A 16,079-nucleotide genomic window follows, 5' to 3' on the forward strand; every position below is an offset into this window, starting at 1 on the left:
ATTAAGGGAATCAACATACTACTGCAAATATATATTTTATCTCTTTCGTTATCCTTGCAGCCCCTATTGTTGTTTTTGGCCAGCTGGAGGTGTTCTTTAAGAGCAACCCTGAAGAGCTCTTGATTTTCTTGGTTTAAGATAATTCTCCCATTATCATAAACTTTCTCGTATGAGTGTTGTGAATGTTCCCCCTTTCAATATTTTGTATTTATACCAAGATTAATAAGAAGAGCCAAATGGTCAGAGTCTAGCTCTATAAGGAAGCACTCAATACCAAAGTTCAACAACTTGTAAATAGACCTTTAAGAGCATATAACATAGTCTACCGTGCTTTGCGTGTTGTATGTTTTACAAGTGATACTATTCAACTTCGGTCAATTTTCATGCCATTACATATAACCATGTCATTTAGGCTACAAAGTTCCAGTAGTTCTGCTCCAAAATGTGAAACCTTCCCTTTCCCATCTTGTGATGTCCTCCTCCAAGGGTTCTCTTCATTCTCTCTAAGCCATAGTAGATGGTTATCCTCTCACAAATCATTGCCCAACTGAATTGATTACTTGTTTATTGTTCTAGCATTAAAACTTACTATACATTAGTTTATAAAAATCAAAATTAAAACAATTATTATTAGAAAAATTAACTCTATACTAAATGTCAAAAAAAGAACTATAATTAAATTAAAATAAAACTTACTATACATTAGTTTATAAAAATCAAAATTCAAACAATTATTATTAAAAAAATTAACTTTATACTAAATGTTAAAAAAGAACTATAATTAAATTAAAATAAAACTTATTATACATTAATTTATAAAAATCAAAATTCAAACAATTATTATTAGAATTATACATTAGTTTATAAAAATCAAAATTCAAACAATTATTATTAGAAAAATTAACTCTATACTAAATGTCAAAAAAAAACTATAATTAAATCAAAATAAAACTTACTATACATTAGTTTATAAAAATCAAAATTCAAACAATTATTGTTAGAAAAACTAACTCTATACTAAATGTCAAAAAAGAACTATAATTAAATTAAAATAAAACTTATTATATATTGTTGTATAAAAATCAAAATCCAAACAATTATTATTAGAAAAATTAACTCTATACAAAATGTAAAAAAAAAGAACTATAATTAAATTAAAATGAAACTTATTATATATTGCTTTATAAAAATAAAAATTCAAACAATTATTATTAGAAAAATTAACTCTATACTAAATGTTAAAAAAAAATATAATTAAATCAAACTAAAACTTACTATACATTAGTTTATAAAAACAAAATTCAAACAATTATTATTAGAAAAATTAACTCTATACTAAATGTAAAAAAATAACTATAATTAAATTAAAACAAAACTTATTATATATTGCTTTATAAAAATCAAAATTCAAACAATTATTATTAGAAAAATTAACTCTATACTAAATGTCAAAAAAAGAACTATAATTAAATTAAAATAAAACTTATTATACATTAGTTTATAAAAATAAAAAATCAAAATTCAAACAATTATTATTAGAAAAATTAACTCTATACTAAATGTCAAAAGAGAGCTATAATTAAATTAAAATAAAACTTACTATATACTAACATTTGTACCAGATGTTGCAAAAGAAACTCGTAAGGCATAAATTGACAAAAGCAAATAAAGCAAAAAATACTTTGATAAAGAATAAAAATATATTAAACATTGAAATTAAATGTCTCTACTTTAAATGGGTGAAATGAAAATACTTGGCAAAATGGACTAATTACTCTTACTCTGGCCCTCTGTATCAATGCAACATTTGCACACAGTGGGATGCATTTTGGTGCACCTCAAACTTATGTGAGGTTGAGTATTATTGAAAGAAACCAAACCTTCAATCTTCCGCTTGACAGGCTCTCAACTATTCATGGATGATTAGATGAATCGCTAAATCAGTGATGCGAGATCAACTATATTCCTTTTCAATGTTTACAACTACAAATACAGTAGTATCTTTAACTAGAAGGCCGAGCGACCATGGCAGGATGATACAAGGCTTTACAAAAGTTTATCCACCAATTCTACAAGCAAATTCCCAAATCAGCGTTCTTTTCTCGGTTCTGTTCCAAATAATCTTTATATGTATGTGCACCACCTGCTCATAAAAAATCATTCTCAAGATCGTGGAGGGCCTTCCTCCTCTTTGTTGAACAAAGAATTAATGTCACTCACTATAGCAATTGAACTTGAAACCACTGCCAGAAAAATCATGAACAATGCAATAAATATCTCCTTCCTGGTTGAGATTCCATGGGTGTCTCTGCAATTAAAAAATAATTGAGGTTAGAAGTTACATACAAGCCAGGTGAAAGACGAAACCAGAAATGAAAAACAACTTTTTTTCTACCTGAGAGCAACGGGAGCTGGGAAGATGAACCCAATAAAAACTGCTGTTGTGGCCCCTGTGAATTGAAATGCATCCCAGATACTTGGTATGAATGATGCCCCAAGGAAAATGATTCCAATTAACCCAGCAGTGATCAAAATGAACCTCTTATTATCCAAAACAAGATGCTTTTTCGCTGGAAAGACAAGCCCATCAAGATTAAGTCCCAGGGCAAAAAAAATGAGAGGAAAGACCAGCATCAGATGTACAACATAGGTCACGAACAATGTCATTCAGCACAACACTGTAGGGAACTCCCAAGTTGGTGTCAAAATTGGCCAGGACATCATCCATGGTCTGGTCTCCAAATAGAAGAAAGCCAAAAAAGCTTGTACTTATGTATACAATTGAGCACGTTGCCAATGATGTGCGAACAATGGGCTGCATTTCTGAAGGGTCCTCAAGTTCATTGTATATGGAATGAACTGCATGGCGCAAAGACATCACAATTCATTATAACATAATTTTAAATGAAAATTCAACTAATGAACTCTAAGATACTACACTGCAGGACCAGAGATGGAGGAAAATAATCCATACCATTGTAATGACAGATGTAAGCAGTCACAATAACTGGTACCACAGTGAAAAGCTTCAAGAACGAAGTAAAATCCACAATATCTGGTAACAATCTTGGTGCTTTGACGGTGCCACTGAACAACTTTACAATCACAATACCAGCCGTAATCACAACAAAAACAACAGCAAGTGCAACTGATAATGCAGAAGTGAATTTCAAAGAATCTGCAAATTCATGGAAATGAACACATCAATATAGGCATGAAGATTTGAACATTACAACTCCTAAGGAATAACCCATGATCCACATCCTTGAATGTATATGTCATATGCCATTTCTAACAGGGCAACATGAAAAGTCAGACAAATCGTTAAGCAGATGCCATCGGGAAACATGCTCTATGTTTCTTCTTCCTCTGTAGCTTTGCCCTGAAATTCAATGTAGAAGTAGATATCAACATTTCAATGATTTCCCATAATAAGATGCTTTTACACATGGTAAGTGGAATGTTCCACCTCATATCATATGTTGTATCCCACCTATGATTTCTGTATTGACTGCACATTGGCATGATGGATGGAACCCCACCAAACACAGAACCTGTAATGCCCTATTTCATAATGCCTTTAAAAAAAGAGAAAAAACAAGAATAGAATAAAGAACATACCGGAGTGAGTGGATGTCAGGCTCATGAAAAAGCAAAGCACTGCCCAGTTCGATCCGAAGCGAAGATATTCATTCATGTCCTCTGTTTCAGTGGTCTCCACTGTCCACCCTGTAATGCAATACAAAAGCAAAGATCAGCCATCGAGTTCCTTCACATGCATATAGGGAGTTTTCTTTACCTGTCCCCGATATCCCAGGAGCGCATTACCGCCTTATTTGGGATACCCCAAGCAATTCAATCGATTATTTGTCTGCCAAGAAGTCATAATTATGGTAGCATTTACAGCTGACTAGCTACAGGCAATAAGCTTGCATGAGCTGAGGATGAAACCCGAGGTAAGAGTCAATGCAAAGGGAAGAAAGAACTGAGAGCACCATCTGAGAGGGCTGAATTTGTTCTCCACACTAGAGCTTTTCATCTTCTTGGTAATATGATGAGTCCTGACAATTGCTCTCTGTTTCTTCTTCCTCTGTAGCTTTGCCCTGAAATTCAATGTAGAAGTAGAGATCAACATTTCAATTATTTTCCATAATAAGATGCTTTTGCACATGGTAAGTGGACTGCTCCATCTCAACATCATATGTTGTATTCCACCTTTGTATTTTCTGTATTGAATGCACATTGGCATTCTTCCTACTAAAGATAATGGATGAGCCACCACCAAACACGGAACCAGTAATGCCCTATTTCAGAATGCCTTTAAAAAAGAGAAAAAACAAGAATTTGGTAAAGAACATACCGGAGTGAGTGGATTTCAGGCTCATGAAGAGCAACGCACTGCTCAGATAGGTCCGAAGCGAAGATATGCATTCATGTCCTCTGTTTCAGTGGTCTCCAGTGTCCACCCTGTAATCTGACAAGCCTCTTCCAAGTGTCCGCTACACCTAACTAATCTGGCCAGCTTTTATATTCTATTATAAATTCGTATTCTTATTAATAAAAAAAAAGATATATTTAGTGCAAGATAAAATGGATTAATCCATACAAACACATCAATCACGGTTGTGTTTAAAATTTACTGCCGGAGAAGATTTCCTTTAGAAATCGAAGTTACCTGTGCCCACTTGATACTTGTAACAGAGAACTGATCAATCGGTTGAGCCTTGACGCTTGCTCTCTGTTTCTTCTTCCTCTGTAGCTTTGCCCTGAAATTCAATGTAGAAGTAGATATCAACATTTCAATGATTTCCCATAATAAGATGCTTTTACACATGGTAAGTGGAATGTTCCACCTCATATCATATGTTGTATCCCACCTTTGATTTCTGTATTGACTGCACATTGGCATGATGGATGGAACCCCACCAAACACAGAACCTGTAATGCCCTATTTCATAATGCCTTTAAAAAAAGAGAAAAAACAAGAATAGAATAAAGAACATACCGGAGTGAGTGGATGTCAGGCTCATGAAAAAGCAAAGCACTGCCCAGTTCGTTTCGAAGCGAAGATATTCATTCATGTCCTCTGTTTCAGTGGTCTCCACTGTCCACCCTGTAATGCAATACAAAAGCAAAGTTCAGCCATCGAGTTCCTTCACATGCATATAGGGAGTTTCCTTTACCTGTCCCCGATATCCCAGGAGCGCATTACCGCCTTATTTGGGATACCCCAAGCAATTCAATCGATTATTTGTCTGCCAAGAAGTCATAATTATGGTAGCATTTACAGCTGACTAGCTACAGGCAATAAGCTTGCATGAGCTGAGGATGAAACCCGAGGTAAGAGTCAATGCAAAGGGAAGAAAGAACTGAGAGCACCATCTGAGAGGGCTGAATTTGTTCTCCACAGTAGAGCTTTTCATCTTCTTGGTAATATGATGAGTCCTGACAATTGCTCTCTGTTTCTTCTTCCTCTGTAGCTTTGCCCTGAAATTCAATGTAGAAGTAGAGATCAACATTTCAATTATTTTCCATAAGAAGATGCTTTTGCACATGGTAAGTGGACTGCTCCATCTCAACATAATATGTTGTATTCCACCTTTGTATTTTCTGTATTGAATGCACATTGGCATTCTTCGTACTAAAGATAATGGATGAGCCACCACCAAACACGGAACCAGTAATGCCCTATTTCAGAATGCCTTTAAAAAAGAGAAAAAACAAGAATTTGGTAAAGAACATACCGGAGTGAGTGGATTTCAGGCTCATGAAGAGCAACGCACTGCTCAGATAGGTCCGAAGCGAAGATATGCATTCATGTCCTCTGTTTCAGTGGTCTCCAGTGTCCACCCTGTAATCTGACACATCAATCACGGTTGTGTTTAAAATTTACTGCCGGAGAAGATTTCCTTTAGAAATCGAAGTTACCTGTGCCCACTTGATACTTGTAACAGAGAACTGATCAATCGGTTGAGCCTTGACGCTTGCTCTCTGTTTCTTCTTCCTCTGTAGCTGTTCCATTCTTCTCAAAAAGAAAAGGAAATGAACATTCGGTTGTACCCTCTTCCATATCATAATTTTCCGTCTTTGCCACAGGCTTTGTAACCTGGAAAAATAAAAAACAAATATAATTTGTTGAATTTATTTAGTTTTCACAATTTCATTCTATCTACTTTGTGAGCCAGGTGAGAGCAGCCCTTGCAAAGATGCTTGCTTTTATGTTTTTGATGAAGCACCTCTGCTTGCACTGCCAACTTGATAGTGGTGGACATGTAAAGGGAGGGGTGTGAAAGGCATTTATGACTAAAACCTTTGCAGCCACTTTCAGTAAATCTCTTAAAAAAAATTGCAATTTACAAAATGTAAAAGAAACCAATTAAATTCACCAGATTCAACAGCCCGAATCAAATTTCAGCATATTTGGTGAAATTTTTTGGTTTAAATGAAAAGTTTATATAAACAAAAAAGTATACTATGAAAACATAGTTCGAATATTTGGTAATTTTTGACATGTTTTATCACATTTGAAGCTATAAAAAAATTGGGTTAGCAGATTCAGCACTCAGCTCTTGACGATAAGCCCATCTAGTGACTCGAAACGTTGAGGCAAAAATCATTTAAACGCAGTGTTCTAGATGCTAATTATGTAAAAAAAATAGGTATTTCTTGTGCGAGAATTTTGACTCGCCGACATTTTTATGGGTTTCGCTCGGAAGATATTTTTCTTACCTTCTTTTTCACCAAATTTGACAATGTGACTTTAGCCTAAAAGAAGAAACTTTCAGTTCACTTAGGAGGTATACAAACTTTTTTCATGCAGCATCAGCACGGGTTGGCATTTCTATATGCCATTTTCCAACCCTTTTTAATTTGTATTCCTTCACATTAATTGAATTTCAATCTTCGTCCTTTTTATCCTGTCATTACGCTTTTCCAAATGCCTAATATATCTAGAACGCCCCAGATGATGCCTTTGTCTAAAAGGCTAAAAGTATATAAAATCCAATCCGCTGATATCGTTAAAACTAATTTCTAGTCGAACCCTAACAAATAAACAAAGGCATTGGACAATTACGCAATAGTGTAGAAATAAGTAAACCCTAACTTCTATACCTAAATTACAGGAAGAACGTACAGATGCTGATTACCACTGGGAGTACTATTCAAAACACTGAGAATATAAAAATGAGGGAATATATCCACAGCAGGAGGTTAAGTGGGCATATGTTTTATAATAATAGTAGCAATAATAATTACTTCATGGAATTAGGAGTGCTAAACATGAAAACGGACACAGGTGCAACCAGAAATAACAAAAATCGCTGTGTAAAGATGGTCACCTGATCCGGTTGAGCATACATGTGAGTAACCTGATGGGGCGGCATAGGCCGTTGCGGAGGAGGAGGGTAGTGTTGTTGCCCTTGATGTTGTGTTCCACCTCATATCATATGTTGTATCCCACCTTTGATTTCTGTATTGACTGCACATTGGCATGATGGATGGAACCCCACCAAACACAGAACCTGTAATGCCCTATTTCATAATGCCTTTAAAAAAAGAGAAAAAACAAGAATAGAATAAAGAACATACCGGAGTGAGTGGATGTCAGGGTCATGAAAAAGCAAAGCACTGCCCAGTTAGGTTCGAAGCGAAGATATTCATTCATGTCCTCTGTTTCAGTGGTCTCCACTGTCCACCCTGTAATGCAATACAAAAGCAAAGATCAGCCATCGAGTTCCTTCACATGCATATAGGGAGTTTTCTTTACCTGTCCCCGATATCCCAGGAGCGTATTACCGCCTTATTTGGGATACCCCAAGCAATTCAATCGATTATTTGTAATGCCAGACAAGGTAGAAGGAATCCACCATCTATTACAAGTACGGGCATTCTCCTGAGTGGCAGCAGTGAAAAGCAGAATGAGAACGATCCCATGGAAGGCAAAATACAAGCAGGCGAGATGGAAGATCTGTTTTCTGATACTGTCAATGCTCGATTCCTTTACTTCAACGCGGCGAGTCATAACTTCCTCATCCCTCTGCCCGGATGAAACTATTCGATGCAGCTCGACCCAATCTTCCATAGGCGGCAATAACAGCACAAAATGATGAACAGTTAGGCACAAACCCTGCTTCCCGGATGAAACTATTCGATGCCAAATGAAACGCCCAAACCGTTTGGGCAACCCTTTTGAATCAACGATCGGCTGAAACTGTTGCAATCGTCTAACATATGATCATGTGGCTTACAAGATGACAGGTAGGCAGAGAGGGGAGTTGATCTCAGAGGGAACGCATTACGGCGTAATTAGTTTATAAAAATAAAAATTCAAACAATTATTATTAGAAAAATTAACTCTATACTAAATGTCAAAAAAACCTATAATTAAATTAAAATAAAACTTACTATACATTAGTTTATAAAAATCAAGATTCAAACAATTATTATTAAAAAAATTAACTCTATACTAAATGGAAAAAAAGAATTATAATTAAATTAAAATAAAACTTAATGTACATTAGTTTATAAAAATAAAAAAATTCAAACAATTATTATTAGAAAAATTAACTCTATACTAAATGTCAAAAGAGAACTATAATTAAATTAAAATAAAACTTACTATATATTAGTTTATAAAAATCAAAATTCAAACAATTATTATTAGAAAAACTAACTCTATACTAAATGTCAAAAAAAACTATAATTAAACTAAAATAAAACTTACTATACATTAGTTTATAAAAATCAAGATTCAAACAATTATTATTAAAAAAATTAACTCTATACTAAATGGCAAAAAAGAACTATAATTAAATTAAAATAAAACTTAATGTACATTAGTTTATAAAAATAAAAAATTCAAACAATTATTTTTAGAAAAATTAACTCTATATTAAATGCCAAAAAAGAACTATAATTAAATTAAAATAAAACTTACTATACATAGTTTATAAAAATCAAAATTCAAACCATTATTATTAGAAAAAATAACTCTATACTAAATGTCAAAAAAGAACTATAATTAAATTAAAATAAAACTTACTATACATTAGTTTATAAAAATCAAAATTCAAACAATTAATATTAGAAAAATTAACTCTATACTAAATGGCAAAAAAGAACTATAATTAAATTAAAATAAAACTTACCATACATTAGTTTATAAAAATAAAAAATTCAAACAATTATTTTTAGAAAAATTAACTCTATACTAAATGTCAAAAGAGAACTATAACTAAAATAAAATAAAACTTACTAATTAAATGCGAAAACAAAATCAAAATCATATACTTATAATGTCCATGAATAAATAAATAAATAAATAAAATCCTAATTAAATAAAAAATCTCTTCCCAGTGTGGCATCACATATTTATAACCTCCATATTTTGTCTTCTCTTCTTTGTAGATTTAGTCCTAAAGATGAGTTTTCTTCTAAACTCGAAACATAGACTTAAAAATGCAAATTGTAGAATTTGCGAGTTCTCAATCTCAAAAACTTCAATCCTCTTTTTCACGCTCATGAGTTCATTTACATAAAGTTATGGAGACCATACTAAAGGTGAGTGTGTGGAATTGTATAGGTATTTATTGCTTTGAGGTCCATCCTCTCCCTTCCCATTTAATGCAGAGGTTTCAATTTTGATTTGCTTTGTCTTGTATGTTTCTTAGGAAGAAAATGGCTCTTTCTTTTTTCCTTTGTTACCTCCATGGTCAATCTGTTTCACTATTGTATGGCCCTTTGTAGCTATTGTCACAGAGTTGTTTTTTTGTTACTTTTCGTAAAATCATGATGAGTCTTTTTCTTGCAATTGTTTCCTCTTCCTAACTTGTCTGCGTTTTAATATCCCCAAATATTGTTTCTCATTTACAAAGATCCACTAAAGATCCACTTATCGATTCAGCTGGCTATGTTAACCTCTTGAAACTTTGGTAAAAGAGCTTTCCCTTATGAATCATGATATGTTTCTATAGGCATTCTCACTATCTCACAACAGTTTGGAGTCCATTTTACTAATCCAAGATTGGCAGGGCATATGTTTTCTAGTGAAGATTGGTTTTTAATAGCAACAGAACTAAGATCTCTTGTTTTAACACTGCCTTGACCCACTTAAGGAATGGGAATGTCTTTAAATGGCATTTCGGTGTTTCCTAACTCCTCTATTATAGCTTAAAATTGTTTCTTAACCCCATCATGCAGTAAAAGTTAAGAGGAAAATGTCGCAGACTTGTTCCTGTAGATCTCTGCAGTGGACGCACAAAGCAATCTTGGTTGTTGATTAACCCACAAACCCCTGACAACGCCTCTCCTTGACCACAACGCTTCGTGCTTGTGACCCCCAACAGCGACACAACAAACTAGGAACCCCCAACAATGGCGTTGAAAACTGAAAATGGCTCTCGTCGTGGATCGAACACCCAATCTGCAGTGACATAAACTCAATACATTAGATATATACCCAATATTTATGTAATATATGTAAAAGCTAATAGAAATAGGTGACATATAATAGGCATGAGTATATCTAAGAGTGTAAACCTACCCAATATAAAAATGCCACACAAAATAAATAGAAATTTTGTTCTACCTGAATCATTAGAGGGTATGGATTTTGGTCACACACCTAGTAACTAAACAAAATGATTCGATTATAATCCAATTAACAGGTGGTGAAATAAATGATGCTTAAATTAAATCTGTTAATATTTTATTTAAAACTGAAAACATGTTCAAATATTTTTCATATCATCCCTTAGATCATGTAAGATGAAGAATATTCTATTGAAATCACCGGTGATGACAACCTAAACTCAATACATAATATGGAGTGATGAATCTATTCATGTGGTCAAATTCATCAATGACTTATAAGTAAACCCAGAACGACGGAAAACACCATTGAGAATCAACAGTGATTGAAAAGTTTTTCTCTTATATTCGAAACAAATGCTAGTTTTTATCGACTTGAAAGAAATCCTAATGTGAGAAGCGCATACGTGGGAATGAATTATAAACCTAACTAGTATACTAACCCTAGGCGTAGACTTTAAAAATTTAGTAAAAAGTTAACCCTAAACAAACATGAGAGGATAATGAATCAATTTCTGTAATATATGTAAAAGCTAATAGCAATAGGTGACATATAATAGACATGAGTATATCCAAGAGTGTACGTCTACCCAATATAAAAATTCCATACAAAGATCTAGAAATTTGATCTACCTGAATCACTAGAGGGTATGGATTGTGGTCACAAACCTAGTAACCAATCAAGACGATTTGATTCCAATCTGATTAAAAGGTGGTGGAATAAATGATATTTAAATTAAATATGTTAATATTTGATTTGAAACTGAAAATGGGTTCAGCTATTTTTCATACTATCTATTAAATCATGTATAAGATGAAGAATATTCTATTGCAATCAAGTATTGTTCATTCATTTATTAAAAAATAAATATTCCTCAAACCTAACTCCAAAATAGACCACATATAGTCATAAATATATAGTTTATATATATATATAAATAAGATGAAGATAAATCTATTTTTGTATAACTCAAAATTCCATCACTAAAATAATATAAAAAGTGTCAAACATATATATATATATATAACTAAATTGTAATTGAATTCTACTTATGTCTCATATTAAATTAAAAGATTAAAAATGATATAATATTGTATTTTTTGAATTTTAATAATGATATAATATTAGATATTTAGTGAATATTTTTTTTTCTAGGTAATGTGGGTCCTTAGATGATTGGCATGTCTAATCTTTGGTTTGAGTAACTCAACCCATCACACCTAGCCTGAGTCAGATTAACCCTTAGCATGGTTGGATTTTTGTTGGTAGAGTTTCGAACCAGTGGCCTTTTCAAGATGGAGTGCCTTAACAGAACACCTTGTCACCATTCTAAGCCTTGTGGGTAGATATTTAGTGAATATTAATTATTGGTTGAAAATAAGTAAATGAGAAAAATATTATATATATTTAATAAAAAATAAAATTATATGATTATTTACCAAAAAAACTTGATAAAAATAAAAGTATTATTTTTTGTTCACTAGGTAATGTTAGTCTTTAGATGACTAGCACTTCTAACGTGTAGCTTGAGTAGCCATAACAAGCATCTAATATTATTATTTACCAAAAATATTTAATAAAAGTAAAAATGATTTCATTTATATCTTAAATATTATAAATATTTCCATCCTTCAATCAATATATAATTAATATATTATATTTTAAATTTTATTAAAGGTTTTATACTTCCATTATATTTAAGGTGTATAATATTTTATGTTATAATATATTGATGATAATAATTATTATATATTGGATACTAAAAGGAGATCTCATATAAATGATTATTCATATATATATATATGTTTATGTTTTTTATCTAGAGTTAATATGAATCTATGTTTGTATAAATCAAAATTTCATCACTAAAATAATATAAAAAATGTCAAACATAATTAAAAATATAAAAAATGTCGATGTTTTTCAAGATGGTGATATATTGTAACACTCCACACTGAAAAGTGAATATTTAATTCACTTTTACTGCCGAAGACCCTATAACTTAGGGGCTTGGTGAAAAACCTAGTGAAATTTTAAATATTTAAATGCTTCTCTTAATTATTTTTGTTACAAGATAATCATGAAAGCCTTGGAATTCATTGGAAAAGACCCTAAAGGAAAATTTCAACTACGAGACAGTTAGAGACAATTACTTCTCTTTTTCCCTAGATATAAACCATCTACGTGGTAAGAATCCAAAATAAGAGGAGGAAAGTCCAAAGGCATCTTGAAGGAAAAGAAGAGAAGAAGTAAATTGAAAAGAAAAAACTTTGAACAAGACGTTGTTAAGGTGGGCAAGGCAATGCCAGCCAGGATACTTCTTGAGCTGGACCGTGAACCAATGGAAGTCCTAAGAAAAAAAAGTTAAGAGACTGTAAGGTTGTTGGCTAGACTATGTAGTCTTAATGCCAAAATATAGACCTTTTCAAGTCATTATTTATCTGTTGTTCTGGAGTTGAAAGGCTCGAGGGGAGAACTAGACGAAATTGTCATTCTCGTTGGTTGGGAGGAGTGGTATTTTCTCCTTGTGAATTCCCTAACAACCTCACCTTAACAGATAAGTATTTTGAGTCATTTATGAATGGAGCAAGAAAAGTATTTTAAAATTTTTGTGTTATCTCTAAGAATAGAGTTGATATTGCAAATAATAATAGTGTAGGAAATTTTAACCATCAGTAGTGGCTTAATGTAAATGACTCTTGAAGTTTTTTAAAGTTTCTGGTTACTTGACCTAAGAAGGATAAGTATTATAATTCTGGTTCCAGAATATAGAGTGTGTTTCCTATACTTCTTGTAAATGTGGAAATTTCTAAAAGTTTTTCGTAATTAAAAGAAATGGGATGCTTTCATGTATACAAGTTCAATGTCTGTGACTAATATTCATGGAAGAGGACAGAATTTTTGGGTATTGTAGAATGAAAAGGGTTATATATTGTTGAGCTACTATTCACCAGATAGAAGTCTGTTAAAGAGATAGTATATATTTCCATAATAATTTATACCTAGGTACTTTAGGAAGGTGAATGTCAAGACCCAGAAGGAATTCAGACTCTATCCACCCTCTGAAGTACTGGTAATAATCTATAAGAAATTACAAACAATAAAAAATTGTACCAGGAAGCCTGTCAAATCTAGGTAACAGAAACGATCATCAAACTAATTGTATGAAATACATTAGATAGATAGCATGCAAATAGAGGAAAGGAAATTTATGTGACAAATTGAAAACTATATTCATATGTCAAAGGAAATAAAATGATAACATCACAGAGAGAATTACCAGTGTAAATCCTATAGGTTATATTAGGCTTAGAATTCAATCATAAACAAGGAATATCAAAACTCTCCAATGTCCATGACATAAATATATATTAGGTATTCAATAATCATTTAAGGAATAACGCTCAATGAACAACCGAGAATAAACATGAGGGATACATACATAACAAAAAAAATATTGTACAAGTCTCGATCAATTCATAAGCTATGTTCATTGTAATTTAAATCTCTCCACTGTAATTTAACTTCTTGGGACCCTAAATTATTTCATGACAATATAAGAAAGAAAGGTATCACAAAGTTCCATGCAGACTAAGGTCTAGAGTTTGTAAAGATACCAATCAAAACACATCACAAATAAAAACTTTATTTTACATTTTCCCTTAACAAAAATAATAATTCCTTGAATACAGCCATTGCAAATATTTGAAATTATAGCGAAATGTTGTAGAAACCCTCTGCATGAGGAAATATAATTCTTACATTCGCAAAATAAGCTATAATCACAAAATAAGTTACTCACCAAAGAAGTTAATTGTAGTAAATAAAGAAAAGGACAACATGTTATCCATAGTCAGCATTTGAGTATTATATACCCAAAAAAATCCTAAGGAGCTCCACGCTTAGGAAAACTACACAGTAATTTCATAGAACCCTCGTGCAGAGGAGATAACCATGGTTGTAACTTGGAAAAAAAAAAGGAAAGGTCCGAGTAAGTATTGATTGAGAAAATATTGAAACTCCACGAAGAACGACCTTCATAATAATTGGTAGACTAAGCAAAGTCCCTAACACACACTTGGCCAAATCAACAAACAATATTTATGAGACAAGATGCATGGAACAAATGTAAGTAAGAGAAATTAAATGAATTTTAATGGATTCTGAATACCTTATGTAGCATTTTGATAAGCCTTATCAGTGCCATACTAAAATAAAAGAATATAGAAACATTAGTATGGATATTGACCACCGTATGAAGAACTTCTCTGGTAACAAGGAAATTCCGAAAAAGGGTTGCTACCTGAATGAACAATAGGCATTAAACTCACTCCAAACTGGTAGTGAATGACTCCTGACATTGCCCCTGACTGTAAGTTGCAAGAGAATCGAGTTACAGTAATTTGGACGAGATTTAACAATAAGAACTTGTAAATTAACCAGATCATGAAGACCGACAGTATACATGTATTGCTTGTGTCGGGTCCTGTCAAACAAAAAAGGAGAAAAGCCCCAATTCCATTAGGGTTCGTTGCAGACTTCCAAACCTGAACAACAAAGCACAGAATGCAAACCACGCGGTGCGAGGTAGAATGAGGGGAAGTTACTGTAACTATCTTGCTAGAACTAAGACCGTACCGTAGGATCAAACCCTAAAGGGTTCAACGGTAGAATCCTATGATAGATGTCTCACTCAGACGGCTCCGTATTCAAAAGGTGGATGTCATATTAAGGGTTCGAGATAGTTCTTCCATACACAGAGGTGGAACTTTGTTAATGTTCAATTATCTAGAAATTTATTCAAACATGCATCTGTAATTGTACAAGACCAAAGTAACATGATTATATATATTATCCAAGGTGTGCTTTATGAGATAATAGTATATGTTATCAATAATATTCTCTATATGAATATGTTAAAAAAAAAGTTATGACTTTAGTTTCTCCAGGATAAATATCAAGAATTATCATATAGGGTAACAAGGTTAATGGTCTTGGTAAAATAAATATTATAAAAAATTGGCGTATGTAAGTGGTGAGAGAGATAGGTTCAACTATGAGGCCTAAGGGGGTTTAATAAACTATTGTTGATATTACATAGAATCAAGAGATAAAGAAGATAATGAGGGGACAAATACCTTCTAGACCCTGGAGGAGATTTGATATGGTGCACTTAAGGACTAAAGTGTAATATCCTACAACATAATGGTTGGAAGTAATCAACAAAAAAAAATCCTAATATTTAGATAGTAAAATCTTGAAAATAAGTAATACTAAATAGTATACTTGAACAATGAAAAGGAAAAGGTTGATCACACACACACACACACACACACACACACACACACACACACATATATATATAGTTTAACAATCGTAGGGCTATTACTAAATATGAATTTGTGTACAGATCAATAGAAATACCTTGTTGTATCCTATAATATAATAGTGACAACAACATTAGTATAGCATATCAAAATTATTTCAT

General features: G+C 32.5%; 1 long non-coding RNA gene and 1 pseudogene across 7 annotated transcripts; both read right to left on the reverse strand.

Moving 5' to 3' along the window:
- Nucleotides 1-1,864: 1,864 nt before the first annotated feature.
- LOC149166149 (amino acid transporter AVT6A-like) lies at nucleotides 1,865-3,697 on the reverse strand (annotated as a pseudogene). The gene is made up of 4 exons (XR_016260113.1): nucleotides 3,622-3,697; nucleotides 2,975-3,205; nucleotides 2,396-2,859; nucleotides 1,865-2,308 (listed from the first exon to the last, which is right to left on the reverse strand). The product of XR_016260113.1 is annotated as an amino acid transporter AVT6A-like (transcript).
- On the reverse strand, nucleotides 2,983-8,150 carry LOC149166150 (uncharacterized). 6 transcript variants are annotated; one of them, XR_016260836.1, is made up of 8 exons: nucleotides 7,341-7,566; nucleotides 5,929-6,106; nucleotides 5,745-5,851; nucleotides 5,006-5,487; nucleotides 4,676-4,766; nucleotides 4,361-4,467; nucleotides 3,622-4,103; nucleotides 2,983-3,382 (listed from the first exon to the last, which is right to left on the reverse strand). It is a non-coding gene; the product is annotated as an uncharacterized LOC149166150 (long non-coding RNA). The 6 variants fall into 6 exon arrangements; XR_016260834.1 differs by having other exon boundaries at nucleotides 4,361-4,766; nucleotides 7,341-7,565; XR_016260837.1 differs by lacking the exons at nucleotides 2,983-3,382; nucleotides 3,622-4,103 and adding an exon at nucleotides 7,591-8,150 and having other exon boundaries at nucleotides 4,374-4,766; nucleotides 7,341-7,480.
- Nucleotides 8,151-16,079: the final 7,929 nt, after the last annotated feature.

This window comes from Pinus tabuliformis, chromosome 5_1 (genome assembly GCF_031772625.1).
Source record: "Pinus tabuliformis cultivar Carrire ecotype Pingquan chromosome 5_1, CPIR1, whole genome shotgun sequence".
NCBI classification, from domain to species: domain Eukaryota; kingdom Viridiplantae; phylum Streptophyta; class Pinopsida; order Pinales; family Pinaceae; genus Pinus; species Pinus tabuliformis.